The sequence below is a fragment of the Bos indicus x Bos taurus genome, chromosome 26 (genome assembly GCF_003369695.1).
Source record: "Bos indicus x Bos taurus breed Angus x Brahman F1 hybrid chromosome 26, Bos_hybrid_MaternalHap_v2.0, whole genome shotgun sequence".
NCBI classification, from domain to species: domain Eukaryota; kingdom Metazoa; phylum Chordata; class Mammalia; order Artiodactyla; family Bovidae; genus Bos; species Bos indicus x Bos taurus.
The window spans coordinates 47,755,401-47,779,042 of record NC_040101.1 but is presented as its reverse complement, the minus strand read 5'-3'; the positions used below and the strand labels follow the sequence as shown (position 1 = coordinate 47,779,042).

At 40.1% G+C, this 23,642-nt stretch overlaps 1 long non-coding RNA gene and 1 pseudogene across 1 annotated transcript in view; one reads left to right on the top strand and one right to left on the bottom strand.

Annotated features, from left to right (window-relative positions):
- Positions 1 to 1,675: 1,675 nt before the first annotated feature.
- Positions 1,676 to 12,513, bottom strand: LOC113884408 (annotated as a pseudogene).
- Positions 12,514 to 14,511: 1,998 nt separating this feature from the next.
- Positions 14,512 to 23,642, top strand: part of LOC113884541 — an 854,339-nt gene continuing 845,208 nt past the window's right edge. Inside the window, exon 1 of the long non-coding RNA XR_003508902.1 lies at positions 14,512 to 15,934. This is a non-coding gene — a long non-coding RNA (uncharacterized LOC113884541). The remainder of the gene's footprint in view (positions 15,935 to 23,642) is intronic.

Sequence of the window (23,642 nt, the reverse complement as noted above, 5' to 3'; positions counted from 1 at the left end):
CCAGGAGGTGCTGGTACTGCTGGTCCAGGAACCCCAAGTGAGAAACACTGGCCAGAACATCTGTAAAAACATAGCACTGTCTCTATCTCTGCTCAGCACAGACAGTGTCCACACACTGTCAGCCGTGGTTATCCTGCAGGAGACAGCATGAAGGGGGTGCTCAGGAGAGACACCACTGCCTGCTACTTCATGGTCAGAGAGAAATTCTGGGTTTGTTCTCAGGTCACATGGAGCACTGCTCTGCCAGCATGTGATGAGGTTTACAACCAAAGCCATATACAATATATTTGAAGTGTTTATTTAATGCTGAAAATTTACCTTAGGGGACAGAAGATTGTAAATAGAAAGAAAAAGGCACCTTAAGTAAGTCATCCTTGGAAATGATGAGTTGTTTATTTATTTATTTATTTTTCTTTCTTTCAAATAACTTCACTGTAATGTAACTTCAAACATTCTGGGAGGTAAACAGTCTTGGTAGCTATAAGGGAAGAGAGAATGCTGGGGTCTGGCCATTCTACTGACTCTACTGCAGGGTCTTGGACACAAGAGCCCCAAGCAGCTGGAAAACAAAGGATTCAGGTTCCAGTAGGAAGGTACAGTGCGTGTCCACGAAAAAGCACCCCTGAAACCATCTTTAAACAGAGTTGGGCAGAGCCACCCCTGAGTCTGGTTCAAGACAGTGACCTAGTGAAGCAGTACCCAGGCTTAGAGGCCTCTACGGGCCCCTCCCACCGTGGCCTAGCCAAGTGCCTGTTGCCACCCAAATAAGACACATAGCCAGTCTCAGTGAAAGAGGTACTTGCTACTGGGGTGAAAACTCTGGAGGGAGCTAGTACCAGGACTCAAAACTCTCAGCCATGAGTTTCCTAAAATGAGTTCTTCCAGATACAATGCACACAAGCTTTAAGAGCAGCAAAAGCACCCCTAGTAGAAGAAGCTTAATGTTCTGACAGTCTGTGTTGGTCCCTGCATCCCCAGAGACCTAGGGGAGCCTGCTGAGGGCTGCTGCTCCTCCCATGGTGAGCTCCCCAGCAGTCGGTTTGGGAGTTACAAGCTCAAACTCTGCCACTTCCAGTGGTTACCGGGAAGCTCAGTTTAGCCAAATTGTGCAACACCAGATTCCTCCTTGAAAAGTCCCTGTGGATGCCCACCCTATCCTTCCCTGGCCTCTCTTTCACCTACCCTGCCCAGCCCCCACCTAAAGTGCCACATGCCAGGCTGTGCCAGGCATTGTGGGTGGCTGTGGGCAGCTGGCAGAGCTCAGGTCATAGGGTGAAGCTGGTAGCACTGCAGGGAAAGATTTGCCTCCACCCACAGCACAACAGTCATGAACCAATGGAAAGAAAGTCACAAATAAACATGAATTTTCAAATTTCATCATAATATTCTCCAAATTGAACACTTAAAGGCAATTGTCATCATAAAGTACTAGGTTTAGGACTAAGTTAAAATATACATGTATTTGTCTCCTCCTTGATCGACATAAGATTGTTACTATTACTTCTTCAGAGAACTATATAAAGGATTTAAATCCTAAGGGAAAAAAATTAATCAACTTGTTAAAAATGAGCAATAATGGGGGGTAAAGGTGTTTCCTCTCCACCCCTCCTCCTACACCCCTTGCCATTTTGGCTTACAAGATTTACAGCATCATTCCAGCTTTCACAGCTACAGCTTAGGAAGGATCCCTGGATATACTTAAAATCCTTTTCTTGAGGACTTTGTCCAAAGAGCCCAGAAGCTGGCTCTTAGAGGGGATGTTTGCCTCTTATGGAGGTGGTTCTTGAAGATGATGGTCTTCATGGTCCTGTAGCACATGGGGATTAAGTTCAGCGAGCTGGAGAGCACCTTCTCAGCATCCAGTAGGAGCTTGGAGCTGGGCAGGTTCTGGGTGGCAGTGGTCTTGCCATCCTAGCCATCCTCCTTATCTCACTTGGTGCCTGCCTCAATCTTGTTCTTCTTCCTCTTCTTGCACTTGTGCTTGGCCACCTTATGCTTAGCCAACTCCTCCATCTTGGTGATGCCTTTGTCCTGGTTCCACTGCAGCTGCCAAATCTTGGTGCACAGCATCTTCTTTTTGTGCATGTTATGGAACAGGTTGTCAAACTCCTCACAGGAAATGAACTGTGTGAGTGGCTGAAGCTTCAATCACAACTTCTCCTCCCTGGTGATCTTGTGCTTAGCCTCCTTCTCCTTGTTCTTGCCTAGGAAGGCAGGCACCAAGTTGTAGTCACCTGTGATTTTTTGCACTGCTGACACTCCTTGAGTTTCTGCAGGCATGTGTCCTTATGTGCGAGCTTCAGCTCTATCTCCACATCATGGTAGTCTTAGTTGAGAGCCAGCTGATAAAGATCTCAGGGTCCTGGTCATACTTCTCTGTCCTGTAGTTGTCCCACAGGGGCAGGTAGTCCAGCTGTTGCTGCTCAGCCAATACTTCCTGGGGAGTCTGGAAAGCTTCAGTGTGAACGGCCATATCCTCCCATTTTCCAAAGCTAAACTGCTCAGTGGCATCCAGCAGCAGCTGTCCTTGTGGCCACCAGCTGATAGTGTTACTACATCCAAGCTCGTTCTGCAGGCTGCATGACAGGCCAATGAATTGGAGACGAGGTGTTGAGGCAAGATGTTATTTGGTAATTTGGCTGACCGAGAAGATGGCAGACTAATGTCTCAAAATAACTATCTTCTTCTGGATACTAGGTTCTTTTATGGATCAGAGATGGGAAGAGAAGGGGAAACAAAGCACAAAAGCCATTAATCTTGCAAATATCTCCTAGAATGACAAGTCTCAAGCAGTAGATGTGTTCATTTCTTTCTTCTTGCCATCCACAGGTGGGCAGGATCATGAACAAAGGCACTTTAGTTTAAGAGTCAGGCAGAGAGGCCGAATTCTCTGAGGCAGGCCATTATGTATAATTATAATAACCAAAGCAACAAAAAGACATGTCAAAGAAAAACTTCTAACATGGTATCAGAATTGGATTTTCCTTGTAACGGTAGCCATGATAGCGGCAGTGGTGGCTGATCTCTGTACCAGCTGAGAAGCACTCAGAGCACACAGCTCAGTGCCCTTGCAGTTGATACAGCAGAAGTGCAGTGAGCTCACCTCCACCAGGCAGTACAGACAGTACTTCCTATCAAGTTCCACTGTCTTACTCCACCTGCCTCCTTGGCCCCCACTACTGCCACCCTCTCTGCATTTTTTAAAATTGGGGGTACAAAGGTATTCTCACACAAAATAGAATCCAAACTTTATTATTTTAAACATATAAACCTATAGATGTTGTTCAGTTGCTAAGCCGTGTTCCATTCCTTGCAACCCCATGGACTGCAGCACGCCAACCTTCTCTGTCCTTCACTATCTCCTGAAGTTTCCTCAAACTCTTGTCCATTTACCTCAATCAAAACTTACCTGAATCTAATTAGAAAATAGTAAGCTAAATAAATTGTCCCATGTTTAAGGTGGATTGATATGCTTTATAAATATAGTCTTCCTCTTCTTCCCTCTCTTGGAATTGTATACATACATTTGACATGACTGAACTTTATTATGAAAGATGCACAATTATATAGGGTCCTAAAGTCTTGGTTTATCATTTACTTATTTATATTATCTTCTATTTGGGAAACAAAATATAAAATCTGAGATTAAAATAATTACTTTAGAAAGAAAACAAGGTTGTAAAGAATATCTTAATTCTGCTTTGTGTCAAGATATGAACATCATATATGCTGCTGCTGCTGCTTCTAAGTCGCTTCAGTCGTGTCCGACTCTGTGCGACCCCATAGATGGCAGCCCACCAGGCTCCCCCATCCCTGGGATTCTCCAGGCAAGAACCCTGGAGTGGGTTGCCATTTCCTTCTCCAATGCAGGAAAGTGAAAAGTGGAAGTGAAGTTGCTCAGTCGTGTCTGACTTTTAGAGACCCCATGGACTGCAGCCTAGCAGGCTCCTCCATCCATGGGATTTTCCAGGCAAGAGTACTGGATTGGGGTGCCATTGCCTTCTCTGTCATCATATATGAATGGAGCACAAATAACAGTGCAAAAGTATACCCTACTGAAAGTATAATTAGACCTATAATTTAACACATATGTATTTTAATTGTTTTCCTTTAACAAATGAATCACTCCTTTTTTCCTAAAGTTGGATTGGTTAACATTTTCATTATAATTAATACATATAAGATTTTCTGTTTATATGTAGAATATTTTATAGTAACCATACTTTTTCAAAATAACTTTTAAAAAGAAGCTTCAGATGTTCACTTTACAAGTGTATTACTTTTCCCTAATATATGCAATATATTAAACTTTCAAAAACCAGGATATGTGAGATCATTAACCATCAACATTAAGTAAGCCACAACCAAATAATAGTTTGAAATATACAACAAGTTAATCAGAAGGATAGTTTTCACATTAATATAGAGTAGGAAAAATCATGACTTATCAGAAAATTCATGTATTATGGAAAGTTTCAATTGTTATGTGTATTTCCAAAATATGAATGCTATCATTGAGACAAGATAATAGTTTAACATAAAGAAAGAGACACTCACACACAAATACACTCCAAACTTAAAAACTTGAGCATAAAAGGACACTGTCAACAGAATGAAAAGGAAACCTACAGACTGAGAGACAATACTTACAAATCAAATTTCTGATAGGGGATTAATCCAGAAAATACAGAGAACTCCTACAACTCAACAACAATCAGATTTTAAAATGGGAAAAAGACTTGAATGTTTTTTTCAGAAATGATATATAGATGACCAACAAGCATATGAAAAGATGCTCAATATCATTAATCACTAGAGAAATTCATATCAAAACAATGAGATATCACCTTGTCACAGGAAGGGGAACCCCTTCCAGGGCCTGAAAGAGGGTTCTTGTCTAACACTTGGAAATTAATTCTCTGAGGAGCCACACATCCTGACAAAGCAAGAGACTTTATTGGCAAGGGGTGCTGGGTGGAGAGCAGGAGGGTAAGGGAAACCAAGAGGACTGCTCTGCCACCTGGCTCACAGCCTCGGGTTTTATAGTAATGGGTTAGTTTCCAGGCTATCTTTGGCCAATCATTCTGACTCAGAGTCCTTCCTGGGGATACACATATTGTTCAGCCAGTATGGATACCAGCAAGGATTCTGAGAGGTAGTAAGACACATGGTGTCTCCTATTGACCTTTCCAAACTCTTTTGGTTAGTGGTGGCCTATTGATTCCATGTTCCTTACCAGGACCTCCTGTCATAAAATAACTCATGCAAATGAATACTGTGGTGCCTGGTCAGGTAGATTGTTTCAGTCAATGTATCCCCTAACAACTTCACACTTTCTAGAAAGATTATTATCAATAAAACAGAAAGTAACAAGTGTGAGCAAGGATGTAGAGAAATAAGAACATTGTACCTTATAGAGGGGAATGTAAAATGGTGCAGCTGCTATGGAAAGCAATATGGTGACTCACCAAGAAATCAAAATAGAATTAACATATGTATTGGTCTGCTCAGGCTGCCATAGCAAAATATCATGGACTGGGTGGACTTAAATAACAAAAATCTATTTCTCACAAGTCTGGAAGTTGAGAAATTCAAGATCAATGTACCAGTGGATTTGGTTTATGGTAGGAAACCTTCCTGGCTTGCAGATGGTTACCTACATTCAGAAAAAGAGAGAGAGAGACAAAGAAAGACAGGGGCTAAGGAGAGGGAAGTTTCTTGATGTGTGTAGCGTTTCAGTTTTGTAAGATGAAATGGTTCTGGAGCTCTGTCGCACAATAATGTACATAAACTTAGCACTCCTCAACTGTATACTTGAAAATGGTTAAAATGATAAATTTCATGTAATGTATTTTTTACCACAATTGAAAATAAAAATGTTCAATTAGGTCCCATCTGTTTATATTTGCTTTTATTTCCTATATTTTAAGAGACAGGTCCAAGAAATTATTGTTATAAGTTATGTCAAAGTATGTTATGCCTATGTTTTCCTCTAGGAAGTTTACAGTATCTGATCTTACATTTAGGTCTTTAATCCACTTTGAGCTTATTTTTGTATATGATATTAGTGAAATATCATTATTTTACAAGTAGCTGTCCAGTTTTCTGAGCACCACTTGCTGAAGAAACTTTCTCCATTGTATATTCTTGCCTCCTTTATTGTAGATTAATTGACTGTCAGTGTGTGGGTTTATTCCTAGGATTTCTATTCTGTTCCACTGATCTGTGAGTCTGTTTTTGTGCCAATACCATACCAGTTTGATTACTGTAGCTTTGAAGTTGTTGGGATGCATCCTGCAGGGCTATAAGGCCTATGATTGCCCAGATTCAAAACCAAAGAAAGAGCCCAGAGTCAGTCACAGACACATCAATAGTTTATTTGCTAGCAAGCTCTTACATGTCTGAAGCACAGTCCTGGAGGGACACTATGCCATGTGTGTGTATGGCAGATGGTGGACAGGACTTGCGGGCAGACTTTGCTCCTGGGAGGAAGAGTTCACCAGTTACAGGGAGAATTGAGTCAGGTTACTTCATTGGTTACCTGGCAGAATGGCATGCCCCTCACTACGCTTTTGATGAGCTATCAATGGTGATGTTCTGATCTAAGAGTTAGAACAGTCACTAGCTGGGGTGGGATAAGTAGGTAGGAAGTTCAGTTAGATAAGTAAGATGTAGGTGAAGCAAGTACTGATCAAGCAGGGGGTGGACAGAGAGCAAGAGAACAGTCATTTGGGGTGGCCTGACCATATACTGGCTTCCCATGTGGCTTAAGTGGTAAAGAATCTGCCTGGCAATACAGAAGATGAAAAAGACGCAGGTTCAATCCCTGGGTCAGGAAGACTCCCTGGAGGAGGACATGGCAACCTACTCCAGTGTTCTTGCCTGGAGAATCCCACGGACAGAGGAGCCTGGCGGGCTACAGTCCATAGGGTCACAAAGAATCAGACATGACTGAAGCGACTTAGCACGTACGTACGCACCACCATATACCAATATAGTCTGAAGTCAGAGGGCATGGTACCTATAGTTCTGTTCTTCTTTCTCAAGATAGTTTTGGCTCTTCAGGATCTTTTATGTTTCTATACACATTTTGAAATTTTTTGTTCTAGTTCTATAAAAGTGTCCTTGGAATTTTGTTAGAGATTTCACTGGATCCATATATTGCCTTGGGTAATGTGGTCATTTAAAAATATTAGTTCTTCCAGTCCATGAACACAGTATACCATTCCATCTATGGTCTTCAGTTTCTGTCATCAGTGTCTTACAGTTTTCTGAGTACAAGTCTTTTACCTCCTTTTGTAGGCTTATTCCTAGGTTTCTACCATTTTGATGAAGTTGTAACTGGAATTGTTTCCTAAATTTATTCTTCTGATAGCTTTTCATTAGTGTATAGAAATGCAACAGATTTTTGTATCTTGCATTTTTGCGTTTTGTATCCTGCAATTTTACCAAATTCACCGATCAGCTCTATAGTCTTCTGGTGGTATCTTTAGGATTTTCTATGTATCATATCATGTCATCTTCAAACAGTGAAAGTTTAACTTCTTCCTTTCCAATTTAGATTCCATTCATCTTTCTTCTTCTCCTTTGCACAGCAAAAGAAATCATCAAAAAAAATAAATAAAAGGACAACTTATGAAATGGGAGAAATTATTTGTAAATGATATGACCCATAAACAATTAACAGCCAGCGTATATAAAGAGTTCATACAACTCAGCATAAAAGAAATAAGCAACCCAATTTATTAACATGTATACACTGTTATATTTAAATTACATAACCAAAAAAAAGTAAGCTACAAGGAAATATTTTTTGAGGGAATATAGCCAATAATTTATAATGACTATAAATGGATTATAGCCTTTAAAAATTGTGAATCACTCTATCGTACACCTGTAACTTATATAATATTATAAACAACTATTATTCTATAAAGTTAAACAAATTTAAAGAAAAAGAACTTCATCATTGAAAATAATGAGCAGAAAAACTGAATAGACATTTTTTTCAAAGGGGAAGTGCACATAGCCAACAGGTCCATGAAAAATGCTCAATACTGCTAATTATTAAAGAAATGCAAATCAAAACCACAATGAGACAGTACCTCACACCTGTCAGAATGGCTATCAAGAAAAAGAACACAAATAGTGATATTGGTGAGAATGTGGAAAACACGAAACCCTCAGATACTGTTGAAGGGAATGTAGATTGGTGCCACCACCTGGAAAACAGTATGGAGGTTTCTTAAAAAAAAATTAAAAATAGAACCTCTATATGAACCAGCAATTGTACTTCTTGGTGTATACCAAAAAACAAAACAATAATACTAAAAGATACATGCACCTGATGTTTATATCAGCATTATTTATAACTGCCAAGAAAGAGAGCAACCTAATGGTCCATCAACAGATGAATGGAGAAATAGATGTTGTATACACACTCACACACACAATGGAATACTACTGGGCCATAAAAAAAGAATGAAAATTTTGCCATTAGCAGGAACATGGGTGGACTTGGAGAGCATTATGATAAGTGAAATAAGTCAGACAGAAAAAGACAAATACTGTATGCTATCACTTACACGTGAAATCTAAATAATAAAACAAACTAGAAAATATACTAGAGAAGAAGTAGATTCATGTATATAAAGGACAAACTAGTGGTTACCACTGGGGAGGGGGAAGTATGGGAAGTCAACATAGGCGTAAGGTGTTAAGAGGTACTTCTAGATGTTCAAGCTGGTTTTAGAAAAGGCAGAGGAACCAGAGATCAAATTGCCAACATCCACTGGATCATGGAAAAAGCAAGAGAGTTCCAGAAAAACATCTATTTCTGCTTTATTGGCTATGTCAAAGCCTTTGACTGTGTGGATCACAATAAACTGGGGAAAATTCTGAAAAGGATGGGAATACCAGACCACCTGACCTGCCTCTTGAGAGACCTATATGCAGGTCAGGAAGCAACAGTTAGAACTGTACATGGAACAACAGATTGGTTCCAATAGGAAAAGGAGTACGTCAAGGCTGTATATTGTCACCCTGTTTATTTAAATTATATGCAGAGTACATCACGAGAGACAATGAGCTGGAAGAAGCACAAGATGGAATCAAGATTGCCGGGAGAAATATCAATAACCTCAGATATGCAGATGACACCACCCTTATGGCAGAAAGTGAAAAGGAACTAAAAAGCCTCTTGATGAAAGTGAAAAAATTGGCTTAAAGTTCAGCATTCAGAAAACTAAGATCATGGCATCTGATCCTATCACAGAGCATAGACCTGTCCATGTGGTTTTGCCTTCCCCTGTGAGTTGGGTCCCCGAGGTCCGCCCCAGCTCCGGGAAAACAGCCCCTGAGAAAAGGTCTCCAGGAACCGCTTTTCGCCCAGGCTGGGAAACACAGTTCACAGGAGGCAAGGCAAGCGAGCCCCTTGCAGGGAAAAAGAGGCCTTACTGTCCATGGAGGAGCAGGCTGCCAGAATGTGCGAGACCTGACTGGTGCCTTACTGGCCTCAGCTCCGCCATTGCATGTTCATCCCAACTAGGACCCAGGCCTACTTGGAGAAGGGTTTGGGTGCGGATTTCTACAAACTGCGAAGGGCTACAGCAATGAGAACACTCTCAGCGGTAAGGGAGAGCTTTGTATGGATTCCCAAGCTGTTTTCAGGCTCCCTGTGCCCCAATGGGGAAACAATAGAAACAGTGTCAGATTTTATTTTTGGGGGGCTCCAAAATCACTGTAGATGGTGATTGCAGCCATGAAATTAAAAGATGCTTACTCCTTGGAAGGAAAGTTATGACCAACCTAGATAGCATATTCAAAAGCAGAGACATTACTTTGCCAACAAAGGTCCATCTAGTCAAGGCTATGTTTTTCCAGTAGTCATGTATGGATGTGAGAGCTGGACAATAAAGATAGCTGAACGCCAAAGAATTGATGCTTTTGAACTGTGGTGTTGAAGACTCTTGAGAGTCCCGTGGACTGCAAGGAGATCCAACCAGTCCACCTAAAGGAGATCAGCCCTGGGTAGTCTTTGGAAGGAATGATGCTAAAGCTGAAACTCCAGTACTTTGGTCACCTCCTGCGAAGAGTTGACTCATTGGAAGAGACTCTGATGCTGGGAGGGATTGGGGGCAGGAGGAGAAAGGGACGACAGAGGATGAGATGGTTGGATGGCATCACTGACTTGATAGACATGAGTTTTAGTTAACTCCGGGAGTTGGTAATGGACAGGGAGGCCTGGCATGCTGCAATTCATGGGGTTTCAAAGAGACTGAACTAATTAAGAGGTACAAACTATTTGATATAAATTACTTTGATATATTGCACAAGATGCAGAATATAGCAAATATAATAATTATAAATTGAATATAAACTTTAAAACAACAATAAAATAAAGTTAATATTTTAACTATCAACTGTTTCAAAATATAGATATAACAAAGCAAATATTCAGTTACAGACTCTTTCCCTAAATATTTCCCTCCAATGTCCCATCTTTCTCCAATATCTTTTTGAGATTCACTTTTAGCATTTTTGACCAGGATCTCCAAGTATTATGACTTAATCTATAAGAATATTAATATATATATAATGTATTCATAAATGAACAATATTTTAAAGGTAGTATTTCTGTTTTCATGTTATAGATGAATTTTCTCTAGATCTAAGGAAATGATTTGCCATAAGATTTTTTTAATAACTAAATCAGGTCATAATAAAAGAAAATCAATACTATTTCAGATCAGATCAGTCGCTTAGTCGTGTCCGACTCTTTGCGACCCCATGAATCACAGCACGCCAGGCCTCCCTGTCCATCACCAACTCCCGGAGCTCACTGAGACTCGTGTCCATCCAGTCAGTGATGCCATCCAGCCATCTCATCCTCTGTCGTCCCCTTCTCCTCCTGTCCCCAATCCCTCCCAGCCTCAGAGTCTTTTCCAATGAGTCAACTCTTCACATGAGGTGGCCAAAGTACTGGAGTTTCAGCTTTAGCATCATTCCTTCCAAAGAAATCCCAGGGCTGATCTTCAGAATGGACTGGTTGGATCTCCTTGCAGTCCAAGGGACTCTCAAGAGTCTTCTCCAACACCACAGTTCAAAAGCATCAATTCTTCGGTGCTCAGCCTTCTTCACAGTCCAACTCTCACATCCATACATGACCACAGGAAAAATCATAGCCTTGACTAGACGAATCTTAGTTGGCAAAGTAATGTCTCTGCTTTTGAATATGCCATCTAGGTTGGTCATAACTTTCCTTCCAAGGAGTAAGCGTCTTTTAATTTCATGGCTGCAGTCACCATCTGTAGTGATTTTGGAGCTCAGAAAAATAAATACTATTTACTATCATGCAAATTTCATCTAATTAATTACTGTTGATATGTATAGCTCTTCTACTGTAGGTACTGCATCAAAATACTTTCACTTAGGACATTAAATAAAATGTATCATTTAGCTTACAGAAGCAAAAACAATTGCTAGTCTTTCCAATATTACAGATTCTATTTCTTTCATTTATCAAGGAAGGAGAGGAAAAGAGGAAAAGGCAGGGAGGGCATGCTTGAATTAGCTGAAGGAAGCATCGTTCTGACTCATCTAAAGCTGCATCAGAGAAGGTTGATTCTTTCAGACGCATTCAAGAGGAAGTTATTTCCTAGAGTTTTTGCAACCTTGATCTCATGATCCAAAGAGCAGATTCTCACTTCATGCTAGTTAGTGAACATCGTGTTTTGTCACCCGGCTCAGCTGGTAAAGAATCTGACAGCAATGCCGGAGAGCTGGGTTCGATTCCTGGGTTGGGAGGATCCCTTGGAGAAAGGCAAGGCTACCCACTCCAGTAATCTGGTCTGGAGAATTCCATGGACTGTATGGTCCATGGGGTCGCTAAGAGTTGGACACAACTGAGTGACTTTCATTTGGTAACACAACACTCATACTTAGTTTCAAAGACTCCTAGCACTTATTTTTCAGTATATTTTAGTTCTCACTTATGAATATAACAAAAAAAGACTTTACCAAAAATATTATATTCTGAATACATCTGAATACATCAGGTGAATTGTTGTCTCTAATGAAGTAGTCAACCCTCTTAACCATGTAAGAGTCGGCACGACAGAGGGACTTTCACTCACTCACTTAGGTCGCCTGTTACTTGGGGCAGGGACACAGGTGAATCTGGTTAGAGTCAAAGGAACAACCAGGACCTGGTGATCTGGTTGAGATGAAGAGTCGGTGTCCCAGAAGGGAAACAGAGGAGGAAGGACCTCATACAAAGTTGCAGCCCTCCCTCCATCTAGGCGCTCTGCCCCAGCGCCTACCTCTCAGGCCTGGAGGAGAGCGCGCTCAGCGGGCGGGAGCGCGCCGACTGCAATTCCCGACGCGCCCGGCAGCGCTGGGGGCGCGCTCGTCCCGCAGTTGGCCGCCTCTCCGGCTCGCAGATCGGAAGCTCTTGTGGAAGAAAAGGTCTCTTGGAGCCCGCTCACCCAGTTCGTGGGAAAAGCTGTCAGGCATTTGCTTCTGGACGCCTAGACTACAGCCGGGATCGTCCCGGTGGCTGGCTGAGGCTGCGTGCTTGTGTCTGTCCCGGACACCGTGGCCCGCTGCTGGCACAGCGCGCAGAGGTTGTTGCGCAGGGGCTCAGATTCCGGGTAGCTCCGGGCATTCGCCTGGGCGCAGGCGTTGGAGGGGACAACAGAGAGTGAGGCCTTTTCTGTGTCCTTTCGAATCAGAGACATCTAATCGTGTGTGTGGGGGGGTAGAGGTGGGAGTGAGGTGAGTGCTTCATTGAGCACTCATTGAGCACATTGAGCAACGTTGCGCGCTAGAAAATCTCCCGTGAGCATTGCCGCCTTTGCTAGGTCTACCGTTCCTCTTCTGGGAAAGCGACTCAACCCCTAAGCGGGGATTAGACTCGGATTTCGTACCTACTTGACTGAGGGAGCCGCTGGCGTCGGGTCTTGCGGCGCGTGACGATCTGATCCGTAAATGGTTGGCGTATCTCTTTCCTCCTAATGAACCAGCACCAGCCCAGCAGCTGAGGCCAGGACACCCTGAGGCTCCTGTCCAGAAGGGAGTTCCCGCTATGTGCTTTCACGGGTTTGCTCCCACCAGACCTGAGACATGGACGCCTACGTGTTTCCCCCTCCATCCAGGGCTGTCCCTCACCCCGTACCCTGACTCTGAGTCAGATGGAAAACCTGGGGATTCGCCAGATAGGCTTGCCTCCGCTGGTCACAAGTGAGGATCCCTGAAGTCATTGGCCTCCCAGAAAGCCAGAAAACCGTGGGGGTGGGAAGGGACCCTCTTGGTTCCAAGGAGACAGGCGCAGGCCTTCAGTTCTTTTTACTGTGATGAAGCCCTCCCCCAACCCAAAAGCGTTTTGAGGGAGTGCTGAACTTGGGGAGACTTTGAACCAAACGGAGTACAAGGTACAGGCAACAACAAAACAAATGAACTCTGTCCCGACTTCTTAGAAGTTTCATTTATTTGAAGAAACACTGGTTGGTTTATGCTGTTGATGTTTTTCCAAAGTCCTTGTATATTAGGCTCCCCTCCCCAATCCCAACTTGTAACTTTTGGGATATATTCACTACAAAGAGCAAAAACACTTTCGCTGTCGCCAGTTTCCAACACATTTACAGCAATGCCTCTCTAAAATAAAGTTTGGTAAGACCCTCCCAGCTCAGGGCCAGGGTATGACTAAGAAAACGGAACTCTTTAAACTGCAGTGTACAGGTGACTAGTGGGTTCTCTCAGTGATCAGTCTTCCCACACAAACCAGCACGCACACAAGATCGTATGTAGTCACACACACACACACACACACACACACACGAGTGTTTCCTGTAGACGGCCACTAGAGGGAGGACCATTGGGCAGTCCTGCATGATGGCGCAAATATGGAGCCTGCTCTGAGTTGGTATTTGCCACTTTTAAAGGGCTTGGACTGATTGTGATAAAGTGGAATCTACCTTGGCTAGGCTGGACATGCACAAAGGGAGAAAATGTAAGTGCTCTCTTCTCTTTACAATCACAGGTTCCTTTGATCCTGGGACTTCCCATTCTATTATCCCTAGGCAGGACACTGAAAGTCACAAGGTGCCCAGAATAGAGCCTGGACACCTACTCCCTTAATTGCGTTCTTCCTGAAGGAAATTTAGGAAAGGGCTGTGGAGGTGTGAATCCTGTTTTCTGAATTATTTTTCCACCCTTGTCTAATCTTATTCTATTACTTCAAAAATATACCAGATACATGTTACATTATTGTTCAGGCAAAGTGTAAAACTCAGTTGGAAACATACTTGGTCGTTTTACAAAGGATAAAGAAACAAAATTCTTTTTTAATAACAGTTCTGACTTTGAATTAAATTCCTTGCTGCCCACCTGGAAATGGCCACAAAACCGTTAGAAAATGCCACTTAAAGTAAGTAAGTAGAAATACCATGTCCTTGTGCAAAGGCTCCTAAGTTCCTAGTGAGTGTCTAAGCATGAAAATCACTTAAGAAAAAGAGTTCAGGGCTTTTTTTTTTTTTTTTTTTAACTCGAATAGTTTCATCCGTTGTAACTCTGAATTAGGAAATATGCAAGTGGGGATAAAGCAAAGATTTGAGTATTGTCTTGATTGGAATTTCAAGATTGAAAATTTTAAATCCCTTTATATTTTAAAAGGCGTCTATTTCAACTAACTTTGCAAAGTGAATCAGAGCGATGACTCAAGCCATCGCGAAAGAGGGAGATAAGTTCCCTTGAAGTGTTGAGCGCCTTGATGACCTAATGCTGATTTCGCGCAGAATGGTCAGATCCCACTCACGCAGCTCTGGCTCTGTTCAACTCGGCAAGTACACCTACGCAGTAAATACCACCGGTACATCACTTACGATGGGCTTCACGATGGGCTCTGGGGATTGACAAACAGCCACCAACCAGCGCTGTGTTCTACTCTAGGTCACTCAGCGGCGCAAGCAGGTCGCCCTCTGCGCGCTACAGCCTGCGGGGCGGGAGCCTTGGAGCTCACCCCTGGAGCTCAGCTGGTGCTGACGTCTGTTCAAGCCTTTAAATGTGCCCGTCCCTGAGTAGGAGGGAACGGAGTTTGTAGCAGTCGCTTTGCCCGAAGGGAGTCGCGCCTCTGCTCTAGCAGGCGCAACCCTGGTTGCCCCTCGCTCTTCCTGGATCTGCGTTTCTGTCTGACCTCTTTGTACTGACTCTCCCGCCAGGCTCTCCAGCTGGAGGCACATTTGGTTTTGCATCCCAGGAGAGATCCAACAGGGCTTCTCATACCCTGTGCTTTTCCAGTAGACTCGAAGACCAGATATTACGAAGTGCGCTCTGGGATCGCTCGAGGAGCACAGAGCTTCCTCTCCCTGTTTTGGTCGGGGGTGATTTATCTCAGAGCTGGCGAAAGCGTCCTCCCGGCCCCGGCACCTGCAACTTGTTAGGGTTTCTTCTCAGTCCTGTGTGTGCATTTCCAACATCAAAGTTTTTCTTCCCCTACCCGAGAAATCTATCCGTTTAATCCATTCTCCTCCCCCGGCGCTGTCTCTGCCAGGCCTCCTCTCTGTGCGGTGAGTGGATAGCGGTGCGTGCAGGGTGGCAGCGGCGGCGGAGATTGGAGGGATCAGGCAGAGCAGAAGAGAAGGAGCTGCTGCCAGGGGCTCGCAGGTCCCTGGGTAACCGTTTGCCAGGCGAAAGAGCTGGGTAAGAGTACAGAAGAAGCGTCGGAACCTTCTGGGACGCTGGTGCCTAAAACCTGGATTTTAACCACCATCCTGGTTGCGCGTCTCTGTCCTTTTTCTAATTTGATAACTAGTGGAGAGAAGCGCTTGGCACGAGCGCTCTGCAGGACCCAAGCTTCAGGCTGCACGGGATCCGTGAGTCCGCTGCTGCGGAAGGAGCTGAGGGGAGGAAGCCAACTGCTGCTTACTGGAGCCTGGAGGTAGGCAAGGGGGTGGGATCCAGATTCTAGCGCTCAGCCCAGATTCCAAAAGGGTGTCTGGTTTCACGGAGAGGAGGCATTCTTCTCCTTATTTCCCATCGCACTCTCTCCTTTAAGGATTCAGGCTCAAGAACAACCAGATAAGGAGCACTCTCAAGGTGGACTGCCTTCTGCCTCATCACCTGAATGCCAGTGCTCTTTAAATTGATTTGATTGCGTTGGGGGTGTTTAAGCTTTTCCAGGAAGTTGATAGCTTGCAGATTTTGAAAAGGTCCAACTTGATTTTATTCAGTTTCTTAAAGGATGTGTTTCCTGTGGGCAAGAATTATGGGAAATAAATGTCAGTGTCATATACAACTGCAATAGCAGCTTAAAAATCACCTTCATTTCCTCCCCAAAAGTTTTCCCCATGCAAGTTTTCTTATTGCCTAGAAGCAGTGCATGGAGACTTGGTTTACTTTATTATATGTGTACTGGGGAGGAGGCTCTCCTATTTTTAAAGTGCAGGATATCAAGGACATTGTCATTATCTTGTATTTCTTTCTAGTTTCCCCTATGCTGCCCATATAACAAAGCACTGTGAGTGTAGAGAGAATGGAACACTTTTAAAATCTGCAAGAATGAGGAAAGACTTTGCTGTTCCCAGCCTTGCTTGAAGTTTTTATTTAAATACCAGATCTTTTTTTAGTTAAGAGAAGTAATTTGAAATAAGACTGGACTAATATTGTCAGTGCAATTCAGCATGCTAAGATTTTGTGTGAAGCATGTGTAACTGATCCCTATAGTTGCACATTAGCTGATGACAGAAATTGCTTGAGATGATAGAAACAGCACTTGATTTTTTGGCAAATGAGACTCTTGGACTGGGGGGAAATCTTTAAAAATTTGAAGTTATAATTTGAGGCAAGAATATGAATACATTGATGAAAATAGAAGGCAAGTTAACTTAAAAGTGTGGTTTATTGAAAATCAGTGCCTGATGTGTCACATCTACATATGGTAATCAGTGAAATAAATGAACCAGTTAGTATTCCGAGCTTGCAATACTTGGCTCTGTAGAAAAACTGCTGTTACATTTTATTTCCAATCTCATTTGTGAAAATAGAGTAACACTGGATGTGTTTATTAACTTCGTTACACATGTGTGCTGTAGATCCCAGGATATTCTGTAAAGCAGAGAGAGACAAGGTCCGAGATCTGGCCTCCTTACTTCTTGCCATCTCTTTGCTACTTGGTATTCTTCATTTAAGCTGCAACTAGTGGAATCTTCCTTTCCTTCTTCTTCTCTTGCTCTATACACTTGTAGCTTCCAATTTGGACCTAAATCTCCCCGCAGTAAGCCCTATCACTCATGTATTCATCCTCACAGGCAGCTTTGAATTGGGGTTTTCCTGAATTGAAATAAGTCAATATCCCAATAATAAAGTGTATGTAGTTGTTATGTAGTTGTTGGATAGATTCTGAGTGTGTCCTGCTAAGCCAAGTCGGGTGACAAGGTGTCTGGGGGGAAGCTAGGGCACCACTGAAGTGGTGGGAACGTGGCTAGGAACGTGGATAGTAACTTAAAGAAAATTGGAGCTGTGTGGATAAGAAGGAATAATGCTAAAATCTGAGGGTGTGTGTGTGTTGTGTAGAAGGATGGATTATCTTCAGCAGGAATCAACCTTCTCTTAGATCTGCATGGGTAAGTTTACCTGAAAGGTCATACTCCTTGCCTGATAAAAGCTTTGTAGAGAACTGAGAATCCTGTGAAAATAAACAGCTCTCATTTGTAGTTATTGACTTTCAAATAAACTCTTCAGTGCTAGGGTCTAAAACTGTTTTTATGAAATTTTACTGCCTAAGAATGCATAACAATTGAGATTTATGACCCCTAACACAGGAGAAATTGGTTCAAGAGGATCCAATTAACTGCATGTTTAACGCCATGGGTGATTCCAATTCCCCTAGTTCAAAAATTATCTGGTAAAAAATATAGGCTTGGTGTGCTAATGAACTTCTTTTGTTAGGGAGAGTGTTGTAAACTTATATTAGTCTAAGTTCTTTCTTATTTATCTTTTCGGTCTTCCTTGCTTTCCATTATCAATGTCATTTTTATTGTCATGTCTGTCCTGTGAGATGATGACTATTCTTAAATACCAAGCTTCTATCATTTGTGTATTTGAAGCGCTGGATGGTGGCCATTTGAGACTAAAACCAGGAGGCACTAAAACTAAAGTGATGGAAATGCTTCACAATTACTGTGCATTAATAGTTTTTTTAAAAAAATCAGTGTGCTGATGGTTTGATTAAAGGATAACTTTAAGTAAATGTTATGATTATCTCTTCCTCACTGAATGGAGGACAATTTTGAAAAGATATAAAATCTGTAAAAGAGTTTAACATGATAATCTTTTTATTTCATATATTTACATGATTTCCTAATAATGCAAAGTAATCAAGTAGTTTATGTGAAATTATAAAAAGACAAAGTAAGCTTAAAAATCCCTACAGTCAGATTTTTTTTCTACTATTTATCTTTGTTTTCATTAATAAAACTTCACAAGTGGACCATGAAAGTGAAGGAACTGATTGATGACATTCTGAAACCAGTGATAAATTTGGTCATTTCTTTTGGGTCTCTTCCTTTGCAACTGACATTTTCATGAAATTCTTAATTTCCCCCATTCTTTCCAAGCAAAGGAAGCTGGTTATTGTTGGGGTCATTGTTGAGGTCATCAATATGTGTGGCATTCATTGACATTCTGGTATCAGTATTCTGATTTCTCTTTCTTTTTTTTTCCTTTTTCATAGTATTTTCTTATACAGTGCTGCTTGTACATAACATTTTCACAATAGTAAACATTTACGGCTTTTTACTACTCACAAGGTTTGCACAAAATAGCACAGCATCAAGTATAAAGGAAGATTATACTGCATTTCTTATTTTGTTTTAAAAAAAGAGACACTTTATTCAACTGCATATATATTGGTAACTACTGTTTTAGATTATGTGCATGTTGAAATTTTAAAAATGCATGCTTTAAGAAAATATGGCCTCTCAAGTAAGGCAAGATACAAATTGATGTGAATTATGTGCTAATTTTTAGGTGGAGTTTTTATTTTGTTTTTCTTGAATCTCCAACAACCTCTTTAGATATTTAGTTGATAACACCCCCAAGAAGTGGGAAATTTGAGGAAAAAATCACAAAGCTAGTTTTATCCTAGCAAGATAATCTTAACCTAAATGAAAGGAATGGTTTTGCTTCATAGTAATCCCAAATAACAATGTTATGATTGACATATAGAGATTGAAACATGATGCCACATGGTCCAGGATTCCTGCCACATATTAGGTTTTTGTAAAGTAATGATATCATTGATAGAAAATACAATCCATTTCTTTGTATTAAAATATATAGCAGTTTCTTGGAAGTTCTAGGTACTTCTTTTTCTGTTATATAGCTCCTCTCCCCATGGGGTAAAAAAGAGAGAATCCCATATGGTGGAGCCATTGTGATCAATGATATTTTGCATAATTCTATCTTTGAACCATCTTTTATTGTTGTTGTTTAGTCACTAAGTCTTGAACCATCTTTTGTTGTTGTTTAACTGCTAAGTTTTTGAGACCCCATGGACTACAGCTCACCAGGTTCCTCTGTCCATGGGATTTCCCAGGCAAAAATTGAAGAGGGTTACCGTTTCCTTCTCCAGGGGATCTTCCAACCAAGGGATTGAACCTTTGTCTCCTGCATTGGCAGGGAGGTCTTTTGCCACTGAACCACCAAAGAAACCCTGAACCATCTTTAATTGCCATCTATAACAAAGGAAACATTGAACTTTCCTCTAATGATATATTTTCTGACAGTCTTTTTCAAACTAGTATACTATCTATTTGAAAGTCTAAATGTTCATTAATGCTAATTAAAAAAAAAAAATGATTTCCCAAGTTCTGTCTAAAAAAGATAAAAGTTAAGACTCATCTTTTCTCCACCCTCTTCCTCCTCTGTGCTCTGATACAAATCACATCATAACTTTAGATATTATCTCTTAAAGTAATTCCACAAATACCAGATAAATATATTGTTTTTTATCAACTACATTCTTGTTTCTGTCCTATGTTCTTAAAATCAGAATGGCTCTTCTCTCACAAACACTATTTGTGTTGTATTAAATTCCTCCATGCTACCTGAGAAAATTCATTCACATTAAGTCAGTTATTTAATGGATTCTTTAACAGTCTGCTTTGCATTTTAATAGCGGACCACTAGAGGAAGACAAATCTTCACACATATTTCAGTGAAAGTTTTAAAGTCCTCAGACAAAACCCTCTGCAAGTTAAAGCCTTACAAACCACAGTCACATGCAGATAGGCCTGAACTACAACCTGTTTGAGATCTGCTGGTCTCTGCTATTTAATCTCATATCTGGAGTGCCAGAGTCTACCCAAGGACTTCAGGTACAACCAAAGAATAGGAGCTTGAATATGTAATTAAGATTTGTACAAGGAGAACACAACATTATCAGTAATAAATCTAGGGAGACATATCAGAAAAGTGGAGCATGTGTTAGATTCTCTTCTTGGTTTCCCTTTGGCAGGGTTTGCCAATGGAATCAGACTGGAAGACAGAATTATTATGCAGAGAATAAATCCAAGAGGCAGGAGAGATCATGGTGCCTAGGTCCAGTTCATGTTGTCTCTGGGAGTGGAGAGAGGATGTTTGTCTTCCTATTTCTTGCAGTTCTTTCACCAGACACTTTGAGATTTTGTTTTATGGGATGACAACTAAAAGTTTGATTCCCAGTGAAAAGTGATTTTTTCTTTCTTATTTTTTACTTATTAAAGCTATGATGTAATTTTCTTCTAAAAATTATATCTCCTTGGGTACTTATACAGCAAAATGACCATGGCTGGTCAACCATATAATTTAAATAAAATAACTTACAATTTATGTAAAACTACTCTTACATTGAACTTTTTCTAGATTTTATCCTATAGCTGCATAAAATAGGGTAAAATAGAAATACTGGCTTCTGCTTTAAAAATGAGTAAAACATTAGGAATGATGTATATGACATTAGGTATTTTGTAACTTTCCTACAATCTTCGTTTGTTTATTGCTTACTTAAATTTCCACCTCTTTTTTAGTGCTGAATTCCTTTCAGGTATAAAACAAGGAAGAGAAAGAACATAAAACTGTCATTTGAGACTTAAGGTAGCTAACTATGAATGATGTTTTTAAAAAAGGCTCTCAAAATTATTTTCTTTTATTGCTTTTTTTCTTACATACTTCAAATAATAAATGATATATATTTATGCATATGTGCATATACATTAACATGTATGTTAGAATTTTCTTGGATTTATCAAATTTTTTATTCTAATTACTAGGTTTATGCCTTTTCAATCTGAAGTCCTTTCGCCATTGCTATCAAGGACACATTTTTCAGAGAAATTAAATAATCAATTAATTATTAATGTAATATTTTGATTCAGAGCACTTTTAAAAAGATAATTAAAAATCAAACTAGTATAAGTTAAAAATACATATTGTCCCAGGTTTTATTATATTTGCTGAAAAAAAAATCCAATGCTATTCATATCATTATTTATAATGTACATTCTTAAGATTTAATTGCTTAGAGTAATTAAAGTATAAAAATTGTATTCACTTATTTTATGATTTAGTCATTTGATCAATCAATAAAATCTAATTACTGTCTAAAAATAATTTGACATAATTAACACAATATATGTTATTCAGAACAAATTTTAGGTAGTGTATTATGTATTAAGCTAGCATCTGCATAACATTTTATGTTCTCTTAAATGGGTTCATAAATGTTAAACATTATTTTAAATTATTTAAAGGATCTTTAGTTGCAAAGATGTACCTCTAAATTGAGCTAGTATCATTATTTGCATCATATTATATACAGTTTAATGTTGTAAGTGTTAAGTCCTGGAAATAACTAAAAAATAATATCTTAAATGCTATGTATGCACTTAGTCATGTCCAACTCTTTGCAATCCCATGGATTGTAGCCTGCCAGGATCCTCTGTCCATGGGATTCTCCAGGCAAGAATACTGAAATTGGTTGCCATTTCCTTCTCCAGGGGATTGAACTCCTGTCTCCTGCATTGCAGGCAGATTCTTTACTGCCTGAGCCACCAGGGAAGCCCATCAGTTACTATACCATTGCTAAATTATGTATTTGCTTTGACTTTGCAGTCAACCTGAAATATAATACTCCAAGTTTTCCGATGTTATACTGTTTTCTCTAAGAAATATTTTATTGACTTATTAAAATATTTTGGTAAAATTTTAGGATATATATATATATATATTCTTGCTCACCACATTATGGAAATACGGGGGAGTATAATTTAATTCTATATTTTTTTTAATTTAATTTAATTTTATTTTTAAACTTTACATAATTGTATTAGTTTTGCCAAATATCAAAATGAATCCGCCACAGGTATACATGTGTTCCCCATCCTGAACCCTCCTCCCTCCTCCCTCCCCTACCATCCCTCTGGGTCGTCCCAGTGCACTAGCCCCAAGCATCCAGTATCGTGCATCGAACCTGGACTGGCATCTCGTTTCTTACATGATATTTTACATGTTTCAATGTCATTCTCCCAAATCTTCCCACCCTCTCCCTCTCCCACAGAGTCCATAAGACTGTTCTATACATCAGTGTCTCTTTTGCTGTCTCGTACACCGGGTTATTGTTACCATCTATAATTCTATATTTTTATAATCAGAAGTATAAAAATTATAACCCTATGCAGATGCATACAACATAAACACATAAGAATACCCATAGTTCTTAAATTCCCTACCACTATTCACTCTCTAATATATATGGTGTGTATTTAACTCTGAGATTTTCTATTTAATTTTCTATTGCTATTTCAAATTCACCTGAGCCATGATATACTGATAATTTGGCATGTATTAAGTAATTTCAGACCCACTTGTAAACATTCTATTCCCCAAATTAGCATATTAAACTTGGTGAAAAGCATAGTAAGTTTATGTTACTAATTGTATACCTATTTAAAGTAGGAGTATATTGATTAACAAGAATGGAGTAGGCGTAAGCAGTCATTCCCTTACTCATCTTTCTAATGGGAAAAGAAAAATTGTGGGCTTAGGAATACAATCTTAGGAAAGGAGACTAATTGCTCTGGGCAAAAATTTAATAAATAAAAAGTTAGCCAGTGAAGACTTACTGTAAGGAGTGTTAAACTGATGAATAATATGGAATTCTAATATTTGTAATATAAATATTATATATGATTTCTATATTAAATATTCTTCTGGAAACCTATGTGATAGGTAATCAAAAACATTTTAGAAATTTGAAAAATATATGTGATACTTTTATCTTCATTAAATATATACATAAACTAAAAAATGCAGGTTACCAAAATAATGATTGATAATGTAGTGATTATTTTATGCATTATTACTTTAAGTACTTTATATTTATAAACTCATTTAATCCTCATAACTTCATAAAGTACATATTATTATTTTCCCAGGTATAAGAATATGTTTTCAGTTATTCAGTATGAAGAGATGGAATCTGGGTTCAAATCAAAGCCTCAGACACTATGTTCTTTATTCTTACATTTTAAGGGCTTTTGACAGCATTGAAAAAAATTCTCTCAGCCATAAATTTAAGACATTTGATTGATATTACTGACTTTACATCT